At 41.2% G+C, this 24,604-nt stretch overlaps 1 long non-coding RNA gene across 1 annotated transcript in view; it reads right to left on the bottom strand.

Annotated features, from left to right (window-relative positions):
- LOC135417559 (uncharacterized) overlaps nt 1-5,448 on the bottom strand; it is a 119,587-nt gene extending 114,139 nt beyond the window's left edge. The window contains exon 1 of the long non-coding RNA XR_010432104.1: nt 5,358-5,448. This is a non-coding gene — a long non-coding RNA (uncharacterized LOC135417559). The remainder of the gene's footprint in view (nt 1-5,357) is intronic.
- Nucleotides 5,449-24,604: the final 19,156 nt, after the last annotated feature.

The following is a 24,604-nucleotide window of genomic DNA, read 5'->3' as shown; positions in this document are numbered from 1 at the left end:
ACCCGAGACTCGATAGTGGGGCTGATTTTAAGAAATGTCTAACCGAGAACCCAGAATTTAAAGCACTTAATATTTATCAGCCTCTTCAAAATGCTGGCCCTTGCTTATTAAGGAGTATAGCTGTACAAGAAGAGACAGAAGCTGCTCACGGGAATGATTTGATGTTCAGATTAAAAAGTCAAGAGCCCAGCAATATTTACTTATTTGGCTTTTAAACGAAGTTTGAAAAAAAAAAAAAAGAAAAGAGGCCACAGTTAGCAGCAGCAAGGAATAAACTTCTCATTAGTGGGCTGTGCCAGATTCTTTATCTAAAAATAGTCTGTTCAGCAGCTTTGAAAAAACATCATTGTGTTTAATTGAGATGCCACAGTATATACAAAAGAACAATCAGGATTATTACCTCTCTATTCTGCAATTTCACTTGTCAATTGCTGAATCTTATCTAGGTCTAAAACCACTTTGCAATATTAGAACTAATGGGCTGAGTTAAATGCAGAATTTGAGGATACGAAGGGGTTTCTGCCATCCCTCTCTTTTCTGGGAATGTCTCAATAAAAAGTAGAATCAGCATCAGTTAATATTAATTTACACAATTAAAGAAGCAATCAGGTAATAGGCATAGAACGTGACCAAAACAAGAACCTTACAAGAGCATATGGCAAAGCTTGAATAAATCTAGGTCTGTACTAATAAAACCCAAATAAAGAAACCTCCCATTTTACTTTCTAGAGCTACTTCAGTGGAGAGTAACGGAGGTCTTGCTCAAATCTTAGAGGTGAAAATTGCTGCAGGAGATGGTTATTTCTGTGTTATAGTCATTTGTAAATGATGATTTCATTTGTGGGCACAGAGGTTGATGTAAAGTAAAGTAAATAAAAATGCTCTTTAACTGCACCTTTCTAAGGGCATCAATACTTTGCAACATCAATGTCTCTTTCATTGAAGAAAAACTGCAGGTCATGTTTCAGCTGAGCAGTCCTTTGCTGACATTTCCCAGCTCTAGGCTCTAATGGACAGCAAGTGGAGGAAATTTTCATATATTTGTTGATGGAGTGATCTTTTGTATAGAGGATTTCAGGATGTCACATAAATATTGCAGGCTCTTATTGATTTGTGGAATAGGAAGTATACATGCAGAGAGCAAAGAAAGTCCATTTACACCATTGGCTGGTGGACTAGCAGCTTTACTAGAGGAACTTCCTAAAAGAATCACTGTCCTGTATCCCTGGCCCATAAGTTTTCCTGTAAGAAAGGGCAGTATGGCCTGTCACAAACACACATCAGCCGTGGCAGCATTTCCCAGGTAATTGAATTAATCTCCTGTTACAAACATCTAAAACAGCTTCACCAGAGCATTTGCATTCTCAGTAAAACCTGTAGCACTTTCAAATATCTGGGGCTTATGTGATTTCAAAGGCCTTCCTCAGATGACTTGGATTATAGGTTTTATCATGAATGGGGAAAAATCCATTTTCTTTGTAAATTCTAACAACAGGGATGGCTGGGACAAGTAGCGATTGGAAGGAGATGGGTGAATGGGATATATGAGAATACTAAATAGTTGAGAAACATCCCAAATACATTTGTGCAATTATTGAGCTTCAGGAATGTCAGCTGCCTTTATAACACTCCTGAAAAAAATCTGATTTATCATTTTTGGAGTAGTACAGCTGTGCTAAACTTATCATGTTATACACCCTACCAAGTGAAGCACTGTCTACAGGAGAGCAGACAGGAATGTACCAAAGGGAAGGATATGTAACACCCCACAACAACAAAGGGTTTTGTAAATGTGTACAAGTGCTTTGTTGAGTGGAAAAGAATGACCAAAATGGGGTTTAAAATGCCACACTGATTTCTGGCACAGCACCAAGCTGGCACATCTCCCAGCTCTGTTCAATCTGGTTCTTTATTAGGCTGTGGCTGTACTGTAATTAACGATTATACAAGATACTATCTGGTTAAATCCCCCAGCCCCCCATTTTAGAATGCATTTGCTGCATTCTTCATGTTTCTTCTTTTCAAATGAACATCCTTTTGGGGTCACCTGAATAGGGCTGACACCCAGCTTATTGCTCAGAGACCTGGGATCTCAGGGCCTGTGCTCAGTTGCCTCACTCTGCTGCCCCACTCAGTTGTCTCCTTTGCACAAGAGGAGTTAACAGCACTGCAGCACCTGCCTCAGTTTTGGTGGGGAAGACCAGTTTAACTAAAGCCCAGTTAAACACTGAGATTTTTTGCCAAACTGGATGCAAAAGAAAAAAGACAAATATTTTCTTCCTGCTGCTACAAAGATATGACCACGGAGAAAGATTTTACAGTGGAAATACTGATGGAAATTTGAAGAGCCCTAGAAACTATCACTATCTATAGCAAGGGTAGTTGGAGGCTAAAATTAATTATGCTCTAGAAGTCACATTTTTTTAAAAAAATCTCCAGGCTCAAAACATGCTAGAATAAATTGTAAGAATATAGAGCATGGCATATCAGGGACTGCACCATTTACTAATCTGCACTATAATGTTCCCCACGGGGTAATATAAACTGTAAGAATCACCAGTCACAGAGAGGACAACACTTCACAGCATGTTGCAGACCCCCTATAGCCACTGGCACCCAAAGTACAGCTATTAACACTCACAGCTTGGGACAGGTTCTGCACTGGTTTTCCTTGCGAGGAAGACACGCTAAACCTGTTTGAGCCTGAGCCCGAATACTTGTGAAAATAAAATAAGGGGAAAAAAATTTTACAAAAAGTCAGAATAAACTGCCAAACAGATGCCTGCCTTACTGGGTAAGTTGTAGATCAAATATATTTTAAGACGCCGGCAAAATTTCAGGGTCAAGGTATATCTTTTTTGCAATTTCGGTGGCTTATGCTTCAGCAGCCGTCAATGCGAAGTGGCAGGCACTAGCTTTCTGAAAGTCAAACATTTTGGGAGATACTACTGTCTATTAAAAACACATCCCATTGCAAATTGTCCTTGTTACAATTTTCTGTGTGTACCGGTAAGAGGAAGAAAAGACAGTACACATTTTGGATAATTACCAATGCAGAGGCCTTTCACCCCAGTATCTTTTCAGTGTTTTAGTACAACTGATGTCTAATGAACTTGTGCATGACCTTCAGAGGTAGCACTCCAAGAATGTCTTTTGGTCTCATTCCTGTTATATACCACATTTAAACACAAACATGACAAAAGATTTATAATTACAATATTGCAGTATAGTGTTTACAGAAATAGCCAGATTTACTATTCAGTTCTGAGGACACATGCAGAGAAATGAGCTAACTATACACCCACCCATCTGAACGCTGACTACAGAGTTTATTCATCCTGGTTGCAAAAATCATAAATAGAACAGGAAGGTGAATCAGAGGGTACTGCTTTATGGCTATAATCTTGCTTCCCTCTTCAGATCAGATGGCTGAGCTGAAAGAATTAAAGCCCATCAGACATCACACCATATGTGTATGCTCAAAATGTTCAGTAAGGATAATACTCAATATATGGCATGCCAAATATTTAAAGGGAGATTTTGGAGGCTGCTGTTTCTTGTGCATATAACTACGCTAAGAAGCAGGTTTGAAGAACATCTCCAAGCTTAAAGAATTCCTGATTTAAGTCCTTAACTATATAGCTTAAAAATTTTATCTCCTTTGAGTTGCTTTTTACTAGTTGCATTTAACTTTACAGCTCCAGTTTTGCTTTCACCTGAATTTCAAAAATATGTTGAAAGCCCAAGAAAAAATCACTAGTTTTGCTCTGTCTGCAATTCAGTCAGGAAATAGCACACAGGAAAAACAGAATCACCAGTAAGCTGTGATTGCCAGTTACTTGACAGGTGAGTTTATTACCAGACATGGCAATTTACAGACACAATCTGACATTTTGAAATGCCTGTTCTCATATTGCTGTAAATTCCTCACTGTAACTTACATTACATTTAGGAAACAATTCAGAAGGGTCTAAAAATCAACGTGACTCCAGCTGCTTCAATATCCCTTAAATCAAGACTATTTCATGTTAAGCAAAGTGCCAATGAATCTGAAGAGTTGGTATTTTGAGAAGGAGCAGTTTCTCTTATGCCCTCCAGAAAAAAAAGGAGAGAAGAAGGTTGCAGGCCTTCCTCCCAGCTTTCAGTTCATTCAGCTCTCTGCATAGAAACCAAATGCAGACCTTAGTCACCCTGAAAGTATTGGGGTGAAATCTCAGCATCAGCACTAACAGCCTCACTAACTGCAGTGGAGCGGAATTTCACACCAAGCAATAATGTGAGAGAGAAAGGGAGCTAACAGCCAAATGTGTTTTGGTGGGAGAACCTAAGTATACCACTATCTGGGGGTAAAAAAAGGCTGAGGATTCATGGACGAGTCTTTACCTTCTATTGCATTACACAATCATTTATTATATGAAATATTATTTGCATTATATCCACACTTCACTATCATACTTATAATATCCTATTGCATTCAGCTCTACTGTCTGGCAAGTACCTACAAAAGACTCACAGGAATTGGTGCGAGAAGTGGCAAGCTAAGATTTTTCATTTCGTAGTTTTGGATCACCACATTACATTGCCTTGTCCTCTCCTGAGGAAGAAAGGTGGAGGACTCTATTGTCCTTCACTTGTGCTCTAAAAACATCATGGTGAGACTCAGCTTTTCATTTGCACAGCACCCAATGAAACAACGCTTGATGCCTTGGCCCTTTATGCTCCACAAACCCTCCCCAGTTACTACCTAGTGGGTGTATTTCAGCAGCAGTTTTACGAGAGCCAGCATCACTGACCTCATTTGGCATAAGCAAATAAAGTATCAAACATATAAGGAATATCTTCTGCACCCAGCATCTGCCTTAGCTCACTGCAAGGCATCTTCTATCTCTAGGACAGGGGGAGGCAGAGGAGCTCCCCAGGCTTGAGGGAGAGGCCCGGGGCCTTGGGCAACCTTAGACCTGCAGCTCCCGCCAACTTCAAGGTGATCATTATATATCCCTACGTCTCTGTTTCCCCTCTATAAACCCATGAGAGCATTTTCCTCCTCCAATGCACTTTCAGCCTCACTTGCTTTATGACTCAGGTTCCTCAGAAAAAAGGCACCCCTTTATGTGGCAGTTGCAGCACTACTCCAGTATCACTGGCACCCCAGGGGATACTTTAAAACAAATACCAATACAAATCTTTACCAAACAATTGGCAGAACCCCCACCCTCACCAGGTACCAGGAATGTGCTGCAGATACTCCCCAGTGCTCCCTAGACTTCCCCAGTAAAGCCAGAGAAGATGAAGTACTGTGAGCAGAAGGCAACAATTATTATTTCAAGGTAAAAGCCAAGATGCCAAAATTCGCCTACCTGCCAAATGAAGAAGAGATACATTTGCACATTTTTCTGAAAGAACATATACGAAGATCTGCAATGTGCAACTCCCAGGACTGCAAATTATAAAGCACTTTTTCCTTTTCTTGTTTTCCTTTCATCTGAAAAAAAAAGGGTTTTAAACACAAGTTCTTTGCAACGAAGGTCAGTGCGTAAAACACTGCTTTCTGCCACAGACCCAAGAGTCCCCTGAAAAAGGATCCTAGAAATAAATACACCTCTGCAAAACTCTCTAGCTTTGATAAAATAACATTTTGACTGAATTGTTGTTTTACCCACAGTGTTCTCACTAACTCCATTCCAGCAACAATTAAGAAACATTACATCTCCAATCCTGTCTCCTGTTCTGTAACCATCATAAAGGATCTAAAACGAAAAGATATAGCCTTTTTTGTTCTTTTGTAAAACATTTTTAAATCTGCATTCTCACTTTATAGTACAGTTAGAAGCAATTTTATTAAAGTATTTATGATTATGAAGGGCATAATAGGAAAATGATCCATCTCTCATTTTTCTACTGATTCATAATATGAGAACAGGAGTTCAAGCAATGAAATCACCAACGTGCCAGTGTCAAACAAATGAAAGATGTCACGTTACCCAGCATGTGGGCACCTTATGGATTTTCCTGTTGCAAAATGCCCCAATGTCAGATGGGGCTGAACGGAAATGCAATTGCACAGCACAGTTATGAATGCACAAGCATGGAGATGCCACTCCTGCACTGAGATACTCATGTTTTATCCTGACTGTGAAGGTAGAAGATGTTCCCGCACCCCCCAATCCATTTCTACAGCAGAATATCCATCATGTCATAATTAGAAAATTGCCCAGGACTCAGGTGACAGTGTTTCATGCATGTGCAATTTTCCTGTTCATCGTTTCCAAGACGCAAAATTGGACTTGGGCTGCCTGATTCCAGAGCTCTGCTGTTCAAATGCTAATTACAGGAGATATTAATGATAGCACTACCGCTACTTTGTAAAGCAAACTGCATAACACTGGTAATGAGCAATGAATGTGCAATCAAATCTGGAAGAGAGGGCGTTTCCAAGCCTTTAAACCTCAATATATTTCACAAACAGAATCAAATTCACAGCCAGAAATGCAAGACACAATTCCCTCAACTTTCACACAAAAGTAGATGTTCTCATTCCCCCAGTACTCCTCTGGGGCCTCAGACAAGTAAGGTGATGGGAAGCTGATACATGAACAGATTTGGAAGGAGTGGTTGCATGCCCACTGTGTTACAGTGCAGGTCACAGGCAGAAGGTGGATGCAGCAGAGAGACAATGCTGCTTCAATGGTTAATGCACCTGACAGACAGCTTGGATTCAGTGTTTCTAACCAGTTTTTAACTTCTTGGAGTACTTTGTTTTCCCTGAAATGCAGAAATGAAAAATGATCTAGCTGATTGCCTCTAGTACATTTGATTCCAAAGGATGTAATTTACTTCCTTTGGAAATGGCTATGAGGAGTGTCAAAGAGACTCAAAACTTCCAGGGCAGAAGCCACAGCACCATCTGGGATGTGAAATGAGGGACAATAGCCCCCCTGGATAGCAGCTACAATAAAATGAAGGATCATTACACTTGTTACACAGCTCTTTACATTTCCTTCTTTATTGGTGATTGCTAAGAACTGCCCTGAAGACAAGATGACAAGCTCAGATGAAACTTTTCAGCATGCCTTCTAAAACAGGGATTGTGTTTCAGCATGGAGCAGGGGGCTTTACGGTCTTGTCTATGTTGACAAGACTCACAAGTCAAAACACGTACAAGAAAATAGAGATGAAGATCCGTAAGCAGATCCCTCCAATTTTCTCCAGTTTACTGGTATCTGATGGAAACCAGGAAAACAAATGCAGCCATTCCATGTGAAAATCAAACAAGCAAAGCTTTATTCACACCTTGAAACAAATAATATGCTTTCAGCTTCCACACCACATTAGATTTTTTAGGAATCTGCACTCTGAAGAAAGAACACAAGAAATTCCTGCAGTACCCAAGCCAATGGGCTTGCCTTTCATGGGGAAAAAAAAAAGAACAAAACAAACCACAACAAATGACAAGGTTGGTATCCCAATGTTCACGTAGTAATGCTTTGCTTTCAATGCTTGCTGTTCTGTTTTCATTGTGTCATTTTTTGTTAACATGTATTTATGCACACTGAAGATTACATAAAAGTCATTTGGCAAAGATAACGTGCAGTAGGATTTGGGATAATCCCATCAGCTTTGCATTTAGTACCCAGCTGGAAAAAGGGACAAGATCTACAACATCCTTTCTTGTTTACATAGTGTAATTTCTTTTGAGCTTTCTTGCAAGTGGATTTGCTGGGAAACATTGCTTTCTCTCCAGTAAGGTCAGCTTTCATCCCAGTCCAAAAAGTTGTGTGACCAAAGACAGTAAGGGAGATAGACTAAGGTAACCTTAAAGGCCAGGGCCTTTTCCATTTCTTTCCCTGTACAAAACAAAACCCAAGTTTTTGACCACTTTTATAAGTCATGTGAGCAACATTTTGCAGAATAAATACAGAACTGTGAATTTACAGGCTCACAAAGCACTGTGCTGATGACCTGCAATTAGGCCTCTGGAGAGTAGGAGACAGGAGAAGAAAGAAAAAAAAGGAAGAACTGATGTCTTAAGAAGAAAATAACAAAGAGAAGTAAAGAAAAAGAAGACAGAAACAGATACTGAAATGAATTCTAAGTTATATTAAGTCATCCTTTCAAAAGCACCAAGTCTTGGCAGCAAATTAGAGGGGATCATGGTGTATGAACAAGGAGCTTCTGGCCACTTACACTTGGGTCAGCACAGAGATTGTCCTCTTTTTATGTGACGAGCCTCCCTGGGGGGTTCCTTTGGCCAGGTTTGGCACTGCAATGCCTCTGTGGCAAGATTGAACTTCTTGGCAACGAATCCTACCGATGTCCAGCAGCACAGCAAGCAATCCCCCCTCTTCCAGCGAACTGCAGGGATGTGTCCGAGTGTTACATCCCACATCTACTAGATCATGGGACTGGCTCTTTATCTACATTGTTAAAGAAGTGAAAAGGTCCCAGACAGCAGCAACTGAAAACACGCTATGTGCATTTCAGGGCTCTTCTGTCTGGAGAACAGCCAGCCGAAACCAAATCACACTGGCATTTTATAATAAAGCCACATCAGAAAACTACATATAAGCTATGTCTGGCTATATTTTCCCAGAGAAATAAACTGCATTTTTTCCTCAGGCTACTGCTCCTTAGGATTGTTTCAAGGGTTTTCAAATTACAGGAGTAACTACGTTCTTCTAAGTCTTTGCCTCCTCTTCCTAATTAAAACATCTCTCAGAATTATCAAAGCAGATATATTAGCATACTGGGCCAACTGCCTTTCATTCTTAACAGTTCTCTGCATATCCAGAGAGAAGGACAGGGAAAGGGGACAAAAAAATAAAAAAAATTCAAGAGAACAGAGAGATAGGCTCCATTCTTTATATCAAATCAAATCTGCTTTAGCAGGTCTTTTCTGAGCTCCCCCTATCCTTACTGGCCATCACACTATTTTACAAAGCTGTCACCATACGTGAGATACTTCGCTTCAGGGTGAAAATTATCAAGATGAAAGAATGACTTACTCCAATTCTATCAACCTTGTGAATCATTCATGTTCCTTACATGAATCACAGCCAGCTGCAGTACCTGTCAGATTCTGGACCTAAGCTTTTTACAATGTAACTTTTACCAATGATCATTCAAAATATTCTAATAACCCCCTTTCAGATGCACACATTGTGTGTTTGGCACACACCCCAAGACAAAACAATTCAGTGTATCGTTCAGCATCTTGCTAAAGTGCCACAGTTTTAGCTGAAAGCTAAACAGCCTTCTCTATAATGCAAGGACTGGCTTTGTTTATAATTTTTCAAAAGCTCCATCTAAGGATAAGTCAGCATTTCCCCCTGGGCTTTAGTAACAGCAGGTTTTAGATTCTTAAACGAAAACTGAAATAGGTGAAATCCAGAAGTAAGGAAGCCTGTACCTGTGATCAGATTATCAGAGTAATAAATTATCAGATCATCAGCTATGCAAAATCGCATCTAAAGCTCACAAAAATTGCTAAGAATGCTCCAAGTTCGCCTTGTGAACTATTTAAACTCAATTCAGCACAATCTGGATGAAATTTTATGGAAAATTAGTATTGAAGTATGCCATTCACACCTCAGTGTCTCCCCTTAAAAACCAGCTGTGTATTCTCAGACCCAATAAATTCTGTCCTCAAACAGATACTCCTTTGTGGCTAAATAAGATGTTTTATAACTAGGCTGCTGTCACACTTACATGCCTCACCAGGTCAATTCTGCCCTGAGGCTTTTGTATTGGTGCTGGATCCGTTGTTCCTGCCAGCACAGGTCTCGCCAAGGCAGAGCAAAGTCAGCCCATATTCAGCTATCCAAACTTGCACTGCAGTAATGGGATTACAGTGAGGATTTGTTCAAAGATGAAATAAAGCGTTCGTTTAAAGCCATTAAAAATAGTTGCCTTGCTGTCAGACTATTAATCGCCTGTCATAATATTCTTACAGGTGATTATAAAAAGTATATTTCTGTGTAGTCAGAACGCCCTTCTGTCAGTGCAGTGAATGAAAAGCCAGCAATAGGAACAGTCCCACAGCACAGAAACACTGCCACCTCCTGATCACCGGACAGGCAGCTGCCAAGGCACACACTCAGTGCATGACAAGCAGCGGGTACTTGTTTTAATCTAAATGCCAGTGACGTTCTCTAACATGGCTTTGTCTCACTTTTTGGGCAAAGGCACACATTGTTCAGCTAATGTAGGATCATTCACTGAGCTGCAGTAACCCACCTTGGTGCCTGAGCTCTCAAACCCAACCTCTTTCCTTGCAGGTGCACGATCTTGATATTTCATTGCTGCTACACCAGAGACATCAGTAGTTACTCTCACTACCAACCACAAAAAAAAGCAGATTTAGTTCTGGGAGACCATGGAAAGACGTGGTGTGAAAAGCTACAAAGCCTAATATATTGTCTTCATGCAGAAGTTGTTGCTAAACTTCATGTAAAAGCATAGAACAAAGCATCATGTCCTGAGCTGGTGCCGGTGCCCAGCCCCACTGCGGACAGAGAACCCACGCCCAGCCCTGCCTGCCAAAAAGCTTCACCCCCAGATCACCTGCAGTCACCTGGCAGGCAGGACCTGGGCAGCAGCACCCACTGCAACTCTGTGGAGACCGTAAAACACAGTGTTCTGGTGCACTCACCGGAAATAAATAATTTCTTTTTCCCTCTGATTAATACCAATATGATCGTGGCAAGGGCAAGAGTACATTTTATGCCTGGGCTGGTTAAATGTCATGATTATTTTGCAAGGCATGTGGGTCTATGTCTGAGGCATCCCTGTATTCATCACACTTAAGAGGCATAAATGAATACTAGAAATTTGGGAGGTTTGGTTCAGTGACAACAAGAAATTTTGTCAACAGAACAAGTGACCTGTTCCAAATTTCTGGTTATGATATATAGTAGAAAACGTAAAATAAAGTAAGGAATATTAAAAGACAACAGCTATATTAAAATAGTATGTCCTTGAAATAGAGAATAAAAGAAAAATATCATTCACTTCAAGTAAGACTCCTACTTTATCAAAGACTATGTTAGACTCCATCTCCCAAAAGTAGTTCTAAATCAACACCACAGATTCAGCTCCTGGAAGTCTGGGTATTTTTGACATACTTTGCTGTGCCCCACTTACACTGGAAGCAGCTCTGAACAAATGCCCCTAGCACCTCGTCATGAGCAATAGATTCACCAAGATTCTCGTTCCCAAACATTCCTGAACTCGCAGACCAAGCCTTTTGGCAAAATGGCTGGGCAAAAATGTTGGCTTTTTAGAAGGAGGAGGAGATTGCCCCTCAACTCACAAGCAGTGTTAGCAGGTTGATTTGAAGAGGGCTTGGAGGGAAAATGAAGTTTGCTGACAGCAACCCCCCCAACATCAGATGTTGCTGCTGGAGGAGGGAAACGACCAGAATCCGAGGGACTTTTGCCTCCTCCCAGGGCAGTTTTTTGTGCCCTGGCTGGGCTCCTTGCCCATCAGCTCTGTCCCCTAACACATCCCCTAAGGGAAGCCCACAGCAGCACTGAAATAACCATGGAGCAGTCCTGACATGGCACAGATTGCTGGGGGGCTATTTCACTTTGGAAAAACTTTTCCCCTATCCTTTTCTGCACAGAAAAGTCCCCAGCTCTGTCTCATCCCATAGCCTCTAACACCCACAGGATGAGGTACCATTTTGTGCCCCTTTCTACTAGGAAAGGGGGACCCATCTTCCCAGCCCTGCAGTGAGGAAACGCCCGCCGGCCGTAAGGCTGACTGACCTGCACGCTTGTGGCTTTGTAATTCTTCTCTCCCTCCTGCACTTCCATTAACTTGTCTGGCACTACAGCAATCATGAAGAATCCCCAGCCTTTTCACTGCCCTGCAAACAGCATCTGGGGCTCTGACACACTGGAGCTGCAGTGTGGGTCCAGCAGCCCCTCAAACCCACCCTGAAATGAGGGACCCGCTGTGAAGGGACTGACTATGATGCTGTCAAAAAATGATGCTGCTCTTCCCCACCTTAGAGAAGCAAACGCTAACGAGAAGCAGCAGTGCCATTTTGTCAGATCCATGTTATTAGTCAAACTGGTAATTAAATACCTTGTGGAGGTCTACTTACCTTTTCCGTGAACACACACAAAAAAAATGGACTTTCAGCCTTTTCTGCACATCCACGATGTGAGGGATCAAGGAACAATCTTGCAGGTTGAAGCAAATGGAGGTCAAACCACTTATCTAACTGAAAAAGAATATTAAAGTCTGTACGCAGAAGGGGTTTGGGTTACTAAAAAAAAATCTTCGGGCTGATGAGATGTGGCATAATGACTTCCAGTGAAGCTGATCTTTAAATCAAATTCAATTTAAAAATAATTTGCATTTGTGTTTTTTTTTTTAAATACCACTGTAGTCAACACTGGGAGAAATTATTTAGGCAAGCAATAGGTTACTCGTATCTTCGAGACAAAAGGAGGAACTTTTATGGATTTCTGTAGTTAAGCATGACTTCTCAGGCTCCACAGAGGCCTTTGTGGATGAAATTCAGTAACCACAGTTGCAGAGGGTAACAGTAGATGGTCTCTGCAGGCTGCAGGAGCCATGCACCGATGTCACAGAATCACAGAAAGGTCTGGGTTGGAGGGAACCTTTAAAGATCATCTAGTCTAACCCTCCTGCCATGGGCAGGGACAAATGCTCATGTACATGTACCCAGAAACACTTCCGAAGTGCAAATGAATTAGAACTGGTTGAATTAGTCTCTTTGAATAATTTGGCTGCTACATTTTGCATTAATTGTTGAATAATTTATTCACAAATACATTTTCTCAATTATTTGACCTCTGCTACAAAGTAATGAATGTTATTTGGCAAATAATTTACTATACAATATTTATATGAACACATTAATTCTGAATATATTTCCCTATTACTCCATTACTTCCAAATTCACTGTTTGAGTGATCTCAGTATAGAGAGCAGGCAGCCATCTTTTACAAGTCATTTCTATTGCCTAGTCTGGTTCATTCTAATTCAAATATCTCAGTACATATTCCATATTTCAGCCTCTTCTGGGCACATTCCCTGTGGATAAAGCCTGGAGACCTCTCAGAATAAACACAAGTGATGTGCAGGCAGGTGCAGACATAGGTAGATGGACCAGGGGGAACAGAAAACATGGGAAATACTCAAACAGAGGTACGGCAGGGAGGGGAGGGGGGTTGGAAGCCATGTGTGAGTATTCAGAATTTCACTGAGATTTGACAGGACTAAACATATAATTCCATAGCTCTTGGGAAAACCATAGCCTTTGCTGAAATACTTTTTATCTCTGTAGTACAGTGATACAACTTACTCTTTATTTAAGCACCAGGACAGTAGACTGGGCACAGATGGAATCATAGTCTAGAAGATGGACAAAACCTACGCTGCTTTACCAACATGTTACTTGGGTCTTTAGAATGAGCAGCTGGGAAACTGGCTGGAAATACATGAAACTGGCCTGAAATACGGGTAATAAACATAACCTCAGGAACCTCTCTGAAAACATTTGCTCTCTCTACTTGGACATAAGCAACACACCAACACGCCATGAAGGAATAGTGCTGGATTTAACTCTGCCTTCAGGTCAGCTACAGAAATAGAGAAACATCAAGGTGCTTCTGCACATGCAAATAGGATGGAGGAGCATTAAAATCCCTAAACAATACATACTTGAAAGGATATTTGGTTCACTGATTAACGGCAAACACATAAAACTTACTTTCTTCTAACCATGCCCTCATGACTTGCAGTCCAGCAGTTTTCCTAGCGAAGAGTACCAGAGGAGCACACAAGCCCTGTGGTTGGAAGGCTTCACATGAGCACTCGTTGAGCTGTCATTGGTGGACTTGTGATTTCCCATGTTCATAATCTATCTGGGACAAGGAATATAATCAAAGGGATTCACAGCCTTATAAGCCCCTTTTCAGCAGCACGACATGTGGGCACATGCTTGCAACAAACTCCTTGATGGCCTACAGTTTTCTGCTGGAGAAGGAAGCACAGGAAAACCCTTCTACTCTGTAATTTTATACCACCATTGCAGGTTGAAGCATTGCAGACTGAACCATGTCGTGTGAAGAGTATAAAGAGGAGACAAAGCACTGTGTACATTTGGGATGATTTCATCTCCTTCACCCAGAGAATAAAGGATGATTGAGTCAAGACCACTATCCTGCAGCAATCATATATATTCTCTGCCATTCTTGTACCTTTTTTATGCTGTATCCTGAACACAGAAAACCAATTTTGACTTTCCTGGATTTTGAGTTTCTCTTGCCTGAGTTTGATTAGAGAAGACAGCCAGCGCTTCTCAGGAACTGAAGAGTTCTCCCTGCCCTCCGTCAGTTTATTCCTTTTTTGTTTGTTTGTTTGTTTTCCAAATTTTTCACTTTCCTGTGGCAAAAAAAAATCAGCCTTTTTGGTGAATTCCCATCTGGAGAAGGCTTGCTTATATACTATCTAGAGCCATGCAAGACACAGCGAGCCATAAAATCTGTAGACTGTCATGGAAATTCAGTCAAGATGATTTTTTTTTCCTGGGAATCCCCTCCCATTCCAATAACAGTTCATACAGTTTATTCAAGTTCAGATGGAAAATATTATCTATCCAACAAATAAATGGACTTGGCTGGAAGAGATGTTTACCAGCTTGTAGCCAGCTCTGAACAGAGACACAAGGCTAAACCTTGAGGAGTCATCTCCAGTACCATCTCTTATCTATATCACAGGGTGCATAATTAGATGACAGATCTTGATCTTCATATAACAGGAGTCAGGTGTAGTTTTAATTTATTTTCTGTCCCATGCGTGGCTTTTCTAGTCTTTGTTACTTTAGTTTTAATTAATTTTGTCCATAATTCCCTTCTAAGCAATCTATCTTGTAACTGATTTGCACGTGGAGGAAGCTGAGGAGCGACAGAGAGATTTGCCACTCTCATTTTGCACCTGCTTGCTTACATCTTAACAGGATGCTCCTTTCTCATGCACATTCTCTCACATCTCTTTCAATTATAGCTGGACCCCTTCAAAATGTCATTTCTAAGTAGCCTCCCAAAGAGAGGCAAGCTGTGGTTTCTTTCCTGATATCTTTCCCAAAGATATCATTTAACAGTGTCCCTTGGGATACTCTAAGAATTCCTTAGAATGCTCTTCCCCCACTATTGTCATCTATTTTCTTATTCCCTGTATTGGGTTTCAGTGGCATTCCCCAGGAAAACATTTGTTTTCTGAATTATAATATTTACATAAAGCTGCATCTGTGGGAAACTTTACACCAACAGCAAAGGCCACAAAAGGGGTGATATTTACAAGACATATAGATCTTGAGATACTCCAGTAAAAAGGGACACATTTCACTGACAATTAATTTCTTACAGTTGTTGAGTTCAATTTGCTCACAGTCATGGCTACAAATGATGCACTGATCTCGGTTCTGGACCTGTGGACAGCTAATGAGTAGGAAGTCCTTAACTGAGGTTCCTGGCTGCATCACAAAATAGTCTTTTTTATAAATCAGAAATGATAGCAAAGGGTTGAGCAATTTTTTGGCTGGTTTTGCTTGACCTGATAGTGCTCACTCTCACAGTGCCCATGATCCTGGACAGCGTAACATCATGTGACATCTTCTTCCCTCAGGAACCAGAAAATATGTTGATCCACTTCTTTACCAAATGGTGGGCTAGGAGCATCATTTAGTGTACAGTCAGAATTACTCAGTCCTCATTTAGGTCTTTTTCAGCTTTGTTTTTTGAGGACAAGCGATCAGTCTCTTGAACAGCTTCCTTCCTTCCCGGGAAGGTCAGGATGCCCTTAGTCACGACTGGATTGATGCAGGAGGCTTCACAGCACTCAGCATCTATTTCTCCTTCCCACATTTGTCTACATCTTTCCTTGTTCTCCCACAGTTCTATCACCTGGGATGGTTTTGACAATTCTTTCCTACATGCTCAATCTGATTTAGTTTCCTTATATTTCCCCGGGGACCTGAGTTGCTGTTCGTGCCCTAAATCATTTAGTTTCCCTTTAGAGAGAACACCATTCAGTGTAATTGTAGTGTCCCCAGTCCTAGCAACAGGAAGTGGAGTATGGAGCAATTTTAAGCTGCTCAGCTACTTTGGCTTATATTTTGCTCCCTTCCATATTGTTCTTCAGGTAGGATCCCCCACTAGGCCAACAGAGTTTTGATAGAGCATCTATTTGATTTCTCTCATTTCATGTATTCTTTGCTTTGTCTGCTTGAAAACATGGCCCAGTCACAGCTTATGTGCCCCTATGCTCAGCAAGATGTCACACATTTTTAACCACACAATCTCGCCCTGCAAAAAGATTTAAAAAAAAAAAAAAAAGAGAAAAAGTCTTCAGGCAAGTAAAGAGCATTGAGTCCTATGACAAAGTAGGCTGTGTTTCTTAATCACCAACTGCTGCCTGCAAGAGCAGTATTTCCTTTTATACTCTTAGGAATGACTTCTTTTATTTCCCTTTTTTCCATCCAGCAAATGCTCAGCTGACAGGATAGCAATGCTTTCTCATTACCTTCAGGGAGACAGGCACTTCTCAAAGCAGCGAGAGTAAATCCTTTGCCCATGTCCTAAAGTACTGAGAAGAGAAATGCAGGTCCTCAAAATCCCACTTGATTTTCAGATAAGTGCAGCTCACCTTGTTCTGCAGTCTGGCCTTTTCCTCTCCACTTCTGCCTGATCTGCTGTGTATTTTGCTTCAGTGACAAAATAAACACATGATAGATACAACCCCACATGACAGATGGCATTAAAGAGGCTTATTTACAAATGCTCACATTTTTCAAGATGAAATTTCCTGATCCAAGATGGAAACTCCGGTGGAGCCTTATAATAAATATCAAACCAGTAACTCTAGAGTGTTCCCAATTAAGGCCAGTCCCCCACTGCTCTTCTGGTCTGCTCTGCCAACCCCATAAACCATCTGTGTGAACAAGGTGGATCGGAGCATTTTAGAGAACTACATCCTTCTCTCCCAGGCAGGGTTTAGAAATGTAAACCATGAGGGAGGATCTATGCTTCAGGCTGGCTACTCTAAACAGAACAACTTCTAATTAATTTTTTTTTTAATACTGCCACGGGCTCCTCTTAAATTGAGGAGAAACGCATTCTACATTCCTTTACAGAAAGGCATTATACATTACACTTAATCTGATTATGTAGGAGAAAAATAAACCAGTCGAGCTCTTAGGAGCTTTAAATATGTCCTTTTAAACGGTGTTTAAACAGAAGAGTGTTTATATCAACTCACTTTAATAAGAAGTAAAGCACCTTTAAACCGTGGTTTTAACATACCTCACAATTATCATATTATTGCAGATGCCTTGTTATGAGGACATCTTACAAAGGAAAAAAATTCTGAGCAAAAACTGCTGTCACTAAATTGTAATTTACTGACTCTAAAAGTGTTAAAGAATTACAGCAATAGAGATTGAAGATTATCCACCAAGGAAATGAGCCTTGAAATCTGTGTCACAATGTATTTGGTTACAATTTCATTTCTGAGGGAAACTGTATTTTAGAAAAAAAATCACATAAATCTTTTCAAATAAGGAAAGATATACTGGGGAATCAGGATGGGATTATGTCTCCTGGCCATTTCTTCCATCCAGATGAATAACCTTACCCACATGAGCAGTGAAAAGTCAATTCATTATTCTAAATGAATGGTCCCAGCTGACTCAACTGAGCCTTGAAGAAAGCCCCGAGGGTTGGATGTGATGGTGAAGCTGCCCTGGATACGGTGTTTGGACAAAGCAAGGACCAGAACCTCAGCCTCACTCTCTTTCCATTTTACTACATCACACCTTTGTTTGCTAATGGAAACAAGTGTGAACATAAAAACTGGCAAAAATGAGAGGTGAAATTTTAACCCAGCCTTGTAGCTCATTCCATGCAAGCAAAACCAAACGTAACACTTAACTAATGACTCTGATATGATCTTCTCAAAGAGGTCAGGTCCAGAAGCATGAGGAGATGTTGAGAGAAGGTTAAAACTGACAAAAAGCTACAAGTGAAGAGTATTTAGAAGAATCCCTCTATGTGTGACCAAGCTGTATGTGTCATAGCAGGGTTGAAACTAAAAAGAAATAAATTGTAATTTGTGTTACATAATAAGCTTAAGTGATCAGTAAAGAACTGGAATAATTTGTTACAGGATTTACAGGCAACCAATAGAAGACAAAGCACTTACAAGTGTGCCATGCTGAGGTGAACCCTTCATTTTTGCAAACAGCTAGACAGTGGCATTCAGGAGTAGCAGCTCTATCATTTGTTTCTTTGTGGCCTCTGTCACCTTATGTTAAGAAAACCAAGGCAAGGTTATATTTTGTTTCTGCTTTCATGATTTTCCTTTCCCATTAGCTTCTGAGCCAAAAGACCTAAGGCACTTTGGGATATTTGATGTCAGCTGGGGAACTCCTTAAGGTAACTGCTGCTGTTAAATGCAAAAAATCAGAACCCTTTTCTACACTCTCAGTCCCACCCAAGCTCTTACTGATTTCTTCAAAATAAACTTAGCCCAAGACTAAAATCTACACGCAGCACATGTTTAATACCACGGAGGCTATAAGATCATCTTTAAAAGGATGATACCTGTCATTCACAAGATGCCCATATTGCTATACACTTCATCCAGTGCAAAGTTACTCATCAAACTGTATCATCTGTACCCCAAAGACCAGTAGGAAATGAAGGTAACAAGCAGCAGTAACAAAAGCCTACATATGGTGCACAAAACCCACCTGACCCTGCTCACTGAGTCAGATCTGCCCAGAGAATGACAGACCAACTCCTCCCTCTTAGAGAAGGATATGGATCAACCCATTACAGAAGCATCCCACCTTCTTAAATCATGAAAATCTAGAACAGTTCAAACCTCCTCACTAATGATTACAGGAGTTTTAATTGCTTTCATTTTGAAATTCAAATTGGATGTAACACTTGAGCACCGGTAATTACCTTTATGGAAGTGAAAATTTCCATCAGGTTAGGGCACTTTCCATATATCAGGCAGAAAAATTACAAGATTCAAGGACCAAAACCTGAAAATTAACAAGCTCTGATTCAAAATAAGATTCACATTTCCAGTGATGAAGACAATTAACTACAGGAACATAGGAAGCTGATGGATTCACCTCTTCTGTAAGTGAAGATTGAATGACTTTCCCGAGGGTTTACTGTAGCTCACACATAAGACAGGAGCAAAATAGAAGTTATTAAATGAAATCTTTCACTTTGTGTTATAAATAATGTCTGAACAATTGAAATGACACATCCTGCCTTTACTGTTAACAAAATTTGCAGTTGTTGCCATAAACAGTCCACATTTGGGTGCTTCATCATAGAATAAACTTTAAAGGAGGAAGTGATATTGTTGAACTCTAGAGCTCAGCTGAAATCACCAGTGCATGACATACAGCTGGTATTAAAATTAAGTTGTTAAATTGGTATGCAAATATCCTACTATCTATCATTCAAGATTCAAAAAGCAGCCGGGAGGACAGGAACCAAAATAACAAAAGGTATGATCTCTAATTGTATCGCTAGGCATCCTTTATGTCTCTAATAAAGTACTGGAGCTTAGTTACTGCTGAGAGGAGGAAAAGCTGATAATACTCTGGTCGATGTTGCAGTACAAAGGAAGCAGAGAATCTTAATCTGCAGATAAAAGAGACATAAGCTCTAATGAACACATGCTTAAAAAAAAGAACCCCCTCCCAGTCTAATAGCCTGAAGGTATCTTAAGTAAAATGTCTGAGAATGAAAACTGATCTGTTTAATTAATGCTGAGCTCTAATCGTTAACACCAATTACATAACAAAAACTATCCAGGATTCATGCACTAGAAAATTAGATACAGTAGACAAAGCAATAATTACAGTGCTGAACATATTTGCTTCTGGAACAGGGTCTAGTACAGACCTGTAAATGCAGGATTGTATCCTTCAACTGTGGCACAGATGAACCACCTGGGCTGGCGATTTTTGTGATGTGGGACTTCCAACATGATCTGTGATGTTCACTGCTGTGGTTTGCTTCTATGCCCATGATGAAGCTAGAAGCTGCTATTTCCCGTGCTTTTCTTACAATTGGTTTGGCTTAACTGGTCACTGAGTCAGCACAAGCCAGAGCATGAACAGCAGCTGCTCACGGTCTCTTCTGAAGCAGCAATGAGGAGGCATCACATGAAGACAGGAAGTAACAAGTCCAGAATACATGAAGGGAGACACACACTTCAAATATTGTGGAAGACTAAAGATACTATAATACACAGGGATTCCAAAAGTGATGAAATAGCGCATCACAAAGGCAAAAGGAGATACAATACCTCTGAGCTGGAAATTGGAGCTGCAAATGACAGAGAACGGCATGAACTTTGAGGAAGTAGGGAATGATTGCCTTGTTCATCAGGTCTTACCCATTCCTGTTGCCTCATGCTGGTTGTGGCTGCACACAGACCCCTTTCAAGGTCATCCTTTCTCTTGGAGATTTTGAGATTGGACCTGTTTTTTTTTATTTTTTCCTCCATTAAGAACATATGCTGACCTCTATAGTGAACATTAATGGGGCTCACTATAAAACTTTCAAACAGCTAACATGGTTACTTGGTGGATTTATATAATTTTATGTCAAATGGCAAACACTGGGGCTATTTGCCTTGTCAGTGGCACACTTCCACCTTAAGCACACCTTAAGCTGTTTGCCTTCTGCTGGTGCAAAGCTGACAGATGCTCTTCAGATGTAAAAGGCAACCCCTGCCTCAACAACTGCAGCAGCTTTGCTCTCCTGGTAAGGCTGGAACTGCTAACTACCTGCAGCTAAAATCACAGCTCTCCTTGCACAGCAACAGGTCATGCATCATTTCTGGGGTCCTGCAATCTTGGTTTCTATAACTGCTCTTAAAAGGTTGGTACAGCAATCTTCACTTCCAAACATCTGCAGTGCACCCTTGCTGTCCCCTCTGCTCCAAACACCCTTGTTCCTATGCACTGTTCTTCCTCCTTCAAACCTAACAGAAAAGACTGAGCCATCCAAAAACAAACAACCCAAAAGGATCATTTTCTTCTCTGACTCAAACCTCTGCACTGTGCAAAGCTTATACCTCCTTCTGACTGGTGGTCCCCAGGCATCAAACTTCAGCAATGTCTTTGAGAGATACAATAGTTGATGTTATCAAGAAACTGGTAAGCTGCTGTGGCTGATACATTGTCCACGAATCAGTCACTTCCACCCAACCTAATGCACCATCCTGTATCACCTCGCTCACTCCCTTCACAGCTCTTAGAGATGCTCACTCAGTTTAGGTCATTTTGCCAGAATTGTTTGTGTCAGCTCACTATGTAAGGCAAAAACTCTCCCTCTCCCTTCCTCTCTCATTATATTTTCTCTACCTTCCCCCTTCCTCCAAAAAATATCTGAGCAGAATTTGCTCAGTCCATCTCTTCCCTTCTGTTCCTGCTCCCCGTTCGCAGCACAAAAGCTTTCCTTTGTCAGATTTGTTGGCCTGTGACTGACAAGCAATTACAATAAGTAATTTCATTTCAGTGGAAGATAATAAAATGTGATACCATAACTACCCACAGAGCCTCCAAAGTATTCATGTTCACTCTAATAACCTGGTGAGATGCTGTTAATCTTGACAGAGGCTGCCCAGCAGGTGCTGTGTAGCTGAGTCTTCATATTCTTTCACTGTTTGATGATCCTTTCACAGGGAAAACTCCAAGCTGTTAAAATGCAATGGCCCTGATCTATTTTTTAATTACATTTAGTTTATTAGAGGCACAGTCAGATGCATAACTAGTCCTGGAGCCTGCCCTACCTCACCAAGAGGGAAACGGAGGTCTGACTCATTTAGGCTCTCACCATCTAGGAAGTGTGGAGCAGTTTCTCTCTGGGAGACAGAGGCATTGAAGGAAACATGCAGCAGAGGGGAAGTTCTCTTGTTTTCAAAAGCACATGATTTTTAACAGATATTTCCCTCCCCTGCCCAGGGACAAACTGCCTTTGTTTTCAGATATTCCTCCTAAAGCCAAGATGTGCCAAGGAAACCTTGCTGCCAATTTGCCATTTGAAATTCAGTCTGCCTGTCCCCTCAGGACCAGAGTACAAATGAGCTGTTTAAGGGTGAGGGGAGAGATACACATCGTGCCAAAGAATTACAGGCCTCCCCTTTAGACTGCAATTGCAGAATAACCCTTTACCAGCTTTGCAGAAACAACATTAACTTCCCTTGAAACTCCTAGGAGCACAAGGGGAAGAGTAGGGAGAAAGGACATGACAGGAAAGCAAAATTTGCACCAGAAGCACATCCATGTCCCAACAGTAAAATGGTAATGCTCATTCCTCTTTAAAATCCTGGGTATTTCTCAGGACATACATCAACTTGGTGTACATCCAACCTGTGGCCTCCTGCTCCTGAGCAATCCCACCCACAAGAGCAAAGACAAAACCATCCCCTCAGCCCTCATCCTGCCACTGCTGCACAGGGGGTGATTGAACATATAGGACCTGTTGAGTCCAGAGAGGAGCTCGTAACTGGGGCATGGCAATCTGGACTGTGCCCTTCACACAGACGAGCCTGAACCCCCTGATCTGCTCAGAGAAGGCAGAAGAGAGAGAGGGAGCAGGGTCCAGTCAGACAGGTTTCCACAGCATCAGTGGCACTTTTTGTGACAACCCTGTTTTCAAAATTTCTGTAACCACAAACACACAATAATGGAGGTGAGAGGGCAGAAACCTCTCTTGGAGAGGGCTAGTTCAGGAACTGAAGTGTGAGGATGCTCCTTTTAAAGAGATAAAGCCAGAGGAGCTGCTCCCAGCCAAGAGTAAAAGAATTAAAATATTGCTGTTAAAATTTCCATGTCCACTTGAGAAGCCAGAGTCTATCTACAAGATAAACTGGAGGGCCAAGATGTTCCTCATTAAAATCCGCCTGGCTGCTGTTCAATAGTGTCTCATTCATGTTAAATCCACAACCGTAATTAAACTGTTTTCCAAGCTTTTGAAAAGTAACTGAAATGCTCAGAAACGCTCTGAGGAAATGACAAAAATAACTATGATGACTGTCTCCATCTCGCAAAGATAATATGCAAAACTATCCACCAGCAGGTGGGTTCCAGAGTAAGACCTGTGATACAAGCTCCTCAGAGAGGAAGTTCTACATGGGTCAGATCTCACTCCGCTCCAAACCAAGAGGTGGGAAAGGCATGAGCATCATTTCAGTCTTCTATTCTTCAACCAATACACATCCAGACCCCACTGAATTTCAAGGGAACTCAGTATTCATGGTGGAGAACAGTCTTCTGAAACACACTGTGTGTTTGTCTCAGAGAGTTAACTCCTCTGCCCACCTGTCATTTCTTTACAGCAAATGATGCCTTAGAAGAGAGGAGTAACATACATGTTCAAGATAGCTGAGCTGTTTTTCTCCAAACCTTGTTCAAATCACAACTACAGGATGTTCCCAGTATTGTCTAGAAATCTATTTATGTTACATCCTTAAACATACTTCCCTTTATTCCAGAGGGTCTTCCTGAGTTTGCATAGTGAAAATGGAAAAAAAAAAAAAAAAAGAAATTCTGTATTTCCTTAATATTGAGAACACAGGAAATAAATAACCTTGGGCTTTCTGTCTTCCAAGAAGAGAGGTGATGTGAGAGCAAGCTCAGTGCAGCTGACTTACCTGGGTCCAAACCAACGAGAGAGCCTCTTGCATAAAATAAAAAGGTCAAGAGTATAAAGATGTGATCCCGATGGGGAAGAGAGCCAAGAAAACAGTTCGCTATTTATATAGCTGATTAAATAAAATATAATGAGGGCTAGCTTGGCCCCTTTCCCAGAGTTCATAAACCCACACAAGGAATCTCCTCTGGGAGCAGTGCAGCCTGACACGTGCCTTATTTAAATCAGGCCATTTAAACAGCTGACATTTTTAGTGTCAGCTTCTGTTTGTTCATACCCTCCCAGCTCTCTCTGAATTAACCTTTCCCGCTGCTGCCTGCCCACTTGCTTCATGTCTTCCCCACCTTTAGACTTAGCAGGAATCAAATTAGATAAACCAGAACTACAACAGAATGAGAAGTTCCAGGAAAGCCTTTTCTGTGATTTGTTTCCCAGGTCCTGCTTGCAGAGCAGCAGCCTGCCTCACATGGTCTAGAAAGGTTGGGAGAGCCCAGGTCCCTAGAGTTTGGAAATCCCAAACTGCAGAAGACAAGGCTGTTTTAAGGGAAGCATTACACAGAGCTAATCCAGGTAGGTATTTTTCCTGTTCTCATCAAGCTCTCCAGTACACCAAAGACTCGTTTTGCACAACTCCAGCAGGCTGATATGCTCTCTGCTAGAGTGGTACCAATAACCACTGCTCTGCTAAGATTGAGAAACAGATTTTTAGCTGCAAATTAAATCACTTAGGCACAAGCCCACCCTAACTGTTTCACACCTTTCAGACAGGTGGCTTATATTATATTAGTCCATTCCTCAGGTGGACTTGCCTTCCCATGTCAACATCACCCATATGGACTTGTGGTCCATGTGGTGTGGAGCACAGGGAATCCCTCATTTAG

Source organism: Pseudopipra pipra, chromosome 7 (assembly GCF_036250125.1).
Source record: "Pseudopipra pipra isolate bDixPip1 chromosome 7, bDixPip1.hap1, whole genome shotgun sequence".
Classification (NCBI taxonomy): domain Eukaryota; kingdom Metazoa; phylum Chordata; class Aves; order Passeriformes; family Pipridae; genus Pseudopipra; species Pseudopipra pipra.
The sequence above is the reverse complement of the archived record's forward strand: the minus strand, read 5'-3'. Positions and strand labels throughout refer to the sequence as shown.